This window comes from Topomyia yanbarensis, chromosome 1 (assembly GCF_030247195.1).
Source record: "Topomyia yanbarensis strain Yona2022 chromosome 1, ASM3024719v1, whole genome shotgun sequence".
NCBI classification, from domain to species: domain Eukaryota; kingdom Metazoa; phylum Arthropoda; class Insecta; order Diptera; family Culicidae; genus Topomyia; species Topomyia yanbarensis.
In genome coordinates, this window is record NC_080670.1 from 127,128,447 (window position 1) to 127,133,599 (window position 5,153).

Below are 5,153 nucleotides of genomic sequence, written 5' to 3' on the forward strand. Positions count from 1 at the left end.
AAGACAATCGTCAATGTCATTCACGTAAAAATTGTAGAGCAGGGGACTTAGACATGAGCCCTGGGGAAGACTCATGTAGCTAAATCGCGATGTTGTTAAATCGCCATGCGAAAAGTGCATGTGCTTTTCAGACAACAGGTTTAGCAAAAAGTTATTTAAAATTGGTGAAAGACCATGCTGGTGCAGCTTCTCTGACAGAATGTTGATAGAAACTGAGTCAAAAGCCCCCTTAATATCCAAGAAGACTGATGCCAACTGCTCTTTGTTAGCATAGGCCATTTGGATTTCTGTAGAAAGCAACGCAAGGCAATCGTTCGTCCCTTTGCCTTTGCGGAAGCCAAATTGTGTATCTGACAGTAAGCCATTTGCTTCAACCCAATTGTCGAGGCGAAACAAGATCATTTTCTCGAACAACTTCCGAATACAGGACAGCATTGCAATCGGCCGATACGAGTTGTGGTCGGAGGCTGGTTTTCCTGGTTTTTGGATGGCGATGACCTTCACTTGTCTCCATTCATAAGGGACAATGTTACCCTCAAGAAACTTGTTAAATAAATTCAACAAGCGCCTTTTTGCAGTGTCAGGCAGATTCTTCAGCAAGTTGAATTTGATTCTGTCTAACCCTGGGGCGTTATTGTTGCACGATAAGAGAGCAAGTGAGAACTCCACCATCGAAAACGGTGTTTCGTTCGCGGTATCGTGAGGAGACGCGGCGCGGCACGTTTTCTGTACCGGGACAGAGTCCGGACAGATCTTCTTGGCGAAAGCGAATATCCAACGGTTTGAATATTCCACGTTCTCGTTGGTACTATTACGGTTACGCATACGTCGAGCCGTTCCCCAAAGAGTGCTCATCGCTGTTTCTCTCGTTAACCCGTCGACGAACCGGCGCCAATAACTGCGTTTTTTGGCTTTCATTAGACTCTTCATTCGCCTTTCTAACGACGCGTACTGTTGATAGCTAGCGGGTAACCCGTCTTCCCGGAAGGCCTTATATGCAGTGGACTTTTCCGCGTACAGCTCTGAGCACTCTTTATCCCACCACAGGGTGGGAGATCGTCCATGGGTATTCGCGCTGGGTACTGGTTTAGTCTGAGCTTGATTCGCACTGTCGAGAATCAAGCCAGCCAAAAACCTGTACTCTTCCTCCGGAGGAAGTTCTTGAGTGGATTCGATTTTAATGGATATCGCGGTCGCGTAACTCTTCCAATCAATGTTCCGTGTGAGGTCATATGAGACATTGATTGTTTCTGATGAACCGTTAGCAATTGAAATCACGATAGGCAAATGATCGCTACCGTGGGGATCAGGGATCACCTTCCATATGCAATCTAACTGTAGCGATGTCGAGCAAAGCGACAAATCCAACGCGCTTGCGCGTGCTGGTGGTGTAGGAATCCGCGTCATTTCTCCCGTGTTTAAGATGGTCATGTTGAAATTATCGCAAAGATCTTGGATTAATGTTGATCTATTATCATCATGAAGACAGCCCCATACCGTACCGTGCGAGTTAAAGTCTCCCAGAACTAGCCGCGGTGCCGGTAAGGATTCCGTGATATTACAAAGCGTTCGGTGCCCTACCGAGGCTCTAGGAGGAATGTAGATGGAAGCAATGCAAAGGTCTTTACCTTTGATTAAAACTTGACAAGCGACAATTTCAATGCCTGGTGTCGAAGGGAGGTTAATTCGGTTGAAAGAATAGCACTTTTTGATCCCCAAAAGTACTCCTCCATAGGGGTTTTCTCGATCCAGACGAATTATATTAAAGTCGTGGAAGTTGAGATTTATATCGGAAGTTAACCAAGTTTCACATAATGCGAAAGCATCACATTTTAAACTATTTAGTAAAAATTTAAAGGAATCGATTTTCGGGAGGATACTTCTGCTGTTCCACTGTAGAACAGTGATCGAATCGGTGACCTCGTTCGATGACTTAGCCATCGAAGGATACGATCGCTGCAAGGAGGGGCCATTTAGTAGTCAACTGCTTCAAAAATGTTTGCACTATAGGGAGAAAACTTATCAGAAGGCTTTTAAGAGGATCAGTAACATTGAAAGCTGTGAAAATTAAGTCCACTATGTCAGAAAATTTCATTAGTCCGCTACTGGACTGAGTATCTGTTTGAAAAACGGGGACACTTGGGGTTTTTGATGTCCCTGGAAGTGGTGGGTACTCCTTGTTAGAATTAATATTTCCAAGTCCTGGAGCAAATTGCTTCGGCTTTTGTGCATCACTTCCGTTGGATTTATTGGTTGTAGATGGCGCACTCTGAGTGGACGACACCTTGGCACCCTTACGAGGCAATGTAGGGGAGCTGGATTTCTCCTCTTCCTGGATTCCCCTGGGTTAACCAAAGATGTTTTAATCTTAATAATTTTAATCTTAATCTGTTCAAGTGAGGGGTCCTTAAAGCAGCCAAATCCCCTGCTCTAACAGTTCTTCGCATTTCAGGCCCGGTTCGGACACTACCCCATCGATTTCACAGGCCACACAAGGCACGTACGCTTTAAATTCCCGCGTAAAGCGCTCACAGCAAGCAATCGCGTTTGCCTGGCCGAGATCACTCACTAGAACACGTATCTTGTGTGCCCGAACACGTGTTGTCTGAGTTACGGCCGGGTAATTAGCAGTCAGATTTCGAGAAAGTTTTAATATATTAACCGGTTTCTCTCCGGTCCGAAAATATACCACCCATGGCCCAGAGGAACCTTCTGGGTACTGCTTTATACGGGGAGCAATTGCGAGGGCAGAGCGTTATATAAACGGGAATGTGTCTTATTATTTGATTACAAGGTAGAGTAAAAGTAGGGAAAAGGAAAGAAAGCAAACGAGAAAAAAAAATAAAGCAAAACTTATCTGCAAACAACGTCGATTGTTCCGCACCAGCGAAAACAATGTACTGGATTTACTGCCGGCACCAGCAGAATGGCAGCTAACGAACGAACAAAGGATGACCTTGAATCACTGTAATTTACACACCGAACACCACTGTGAAATATAACGATCCGTTCCGTTCAAAGGTTGGGAGACGTATGAGTTTTTAAAACAGGATTTGATTAATTAGTTCAGCTCATCTAAGCAATTTTATCAATTCTGTAATTTAAGAGGAATTTTACGGAACTTGGTGAATTTGGCCACACTTGCAACTGGTATAATCAACCTGCACAAAGTGTTGCATAACGCAGGGCTGTTTTTTGTAACAAAATGTGTTATCATTCAGCCCTTCGCTATGCAAAATCACGATATTATGACAGATGGGCTAAGCTCGTCCGTTCCTTTCAATCGGGAAAGGCCGCGTGGAATTTTGGTGAAATACGCTAATAGTGTCGTGGTGGCACTAGTTGTCTCTTTCGCTCTATCCATCATCATCAGCGTTGACTCATTTTGCATTGTGCGCTTGGGTTCAATGTTTGGGTCGAATGTGTTGGTAGGTAGGGGAACTGGCGGTAAAATGAACACGTTAAGCAAAGTCATTATTTTCTAACTAATAAGTGAATGAGATATTACAATCACCTTATATGTTTCTTGTTAGACATGTTTTGTACATATCTGGTAAAAATAATTCGTCATAAACACATTTTTTCAAACATGATTCTTGATTTCTAAACATGTTCAAAAATAAGACATGTTTATAGCGAGTGGGTTAAATGAACATGTGGCGGTGGTAAAATGAACAGCTTCTGGTGACCTGCAAAATGTCCTGTATGTATGCAATGCGCAGCGTTGGAAAGCATTTTCCGATCAATGCAAATATCCCAACAAATCATGAGCTTTGCATACACACAGGGCATTTTGCAGGCAAAAAAATTGTCACAGAAGAATTGAATTTTCATGACGTAATACTAACCATTTTTCAATCCTGTGGCATCGAAACATATCTACAAACTTGGGGTTATCCATGGGTGTTTGAACTTTTAGGATCTGTTTGAGAGCAACTAGAAAGCTTGGTCTATACATGAGATGTGATTATATTGTCTAAAATTTGATTTTTCTTCACCGGTCCGGGTGTTTTTTCCCACACACTAAGTACTAAGAAAATAAATATTTTACATTAAGTAGTATAGTCCTACGTCTACAGTTCGTGCAACCCCATAGGGCTGCCCCTTGTAGTTTTTACATGATTTATTTGATTTAATCCTATGCTAGCAGTTTTGTCAAAGATGAAATTCAATGTTTCGTTTTCTCCTACGACTGGGATTAGAATATTTTCATTTTCAGAATCCGGAATAAAATCGGCATTGCGCTGGTTAAAGTCTCCGTAAATGTGAACTTTGACCTCGACCGGAAGTTCAAATAAAATTTGTTCAGCAATTTTGAAAAAGACTTCATACGATGATATATTAGCATGCTCTGGTGGGAAATATACAGAGGCAAAAACATGTATTTCACCTGAAATGTTCGCTTTAACCCACACATGTTCAAATTCTTTAAACTTCACTGTGGGAAGAATTTCAGAATTAAATTGAGCCGAAACGCCTATAAGAACTCCTCCACCAAACTTCTTTTGAGATTCTAAAAGATTTCGGTCGTCTCTGAATACGTTAAAGCCACTACCAAAAATTTCCTCACTTTTTATGCTATCGTTCCAACTTGTTTCAGTGCCTAAAATAACAGAATAAGAGGAGCTCAATACATTACTATAGATTTTGCTCATTTTAGATGCGCTCTGCATACGATTAAAATTTTGACAATATATCAAAATTTCTGAAAGCGTTTCTGATAAAGTTAATGGCAATTTGTCATACTTAGAAATATCATGCAAAACTATTGATCCGTTTTCATCCGTAACCGGTTCGTCATGGTCTGCCTCTGAAGAGTGCGTTAGGTTAGACGAAAACACGAATGCTCACAGGAACAAGCTGAACAGCGCTGAGAAAAGGAATTCGTCAGGACGGGGGTTACAAACCTATCTGGTGCGAAAGTTGAGTTAAATTGATGTACAACCGGGTATGGATTCAGTTTTTCACCACGTTGAAACCTGATACCACGCTGATTTTCAAACGGAGGCCTAGAGAATTGCACCCTTGCCGCCGCAAGTAGATCCTTATCCCGGGGAAGAGATTTGCCAGCTGTAGGACGACCGCATTGCGTATTGTTGTTGTTGTTGCGATTATTGCTGCTATTGTTGTTGCGATTGTTGTTACGATTATTG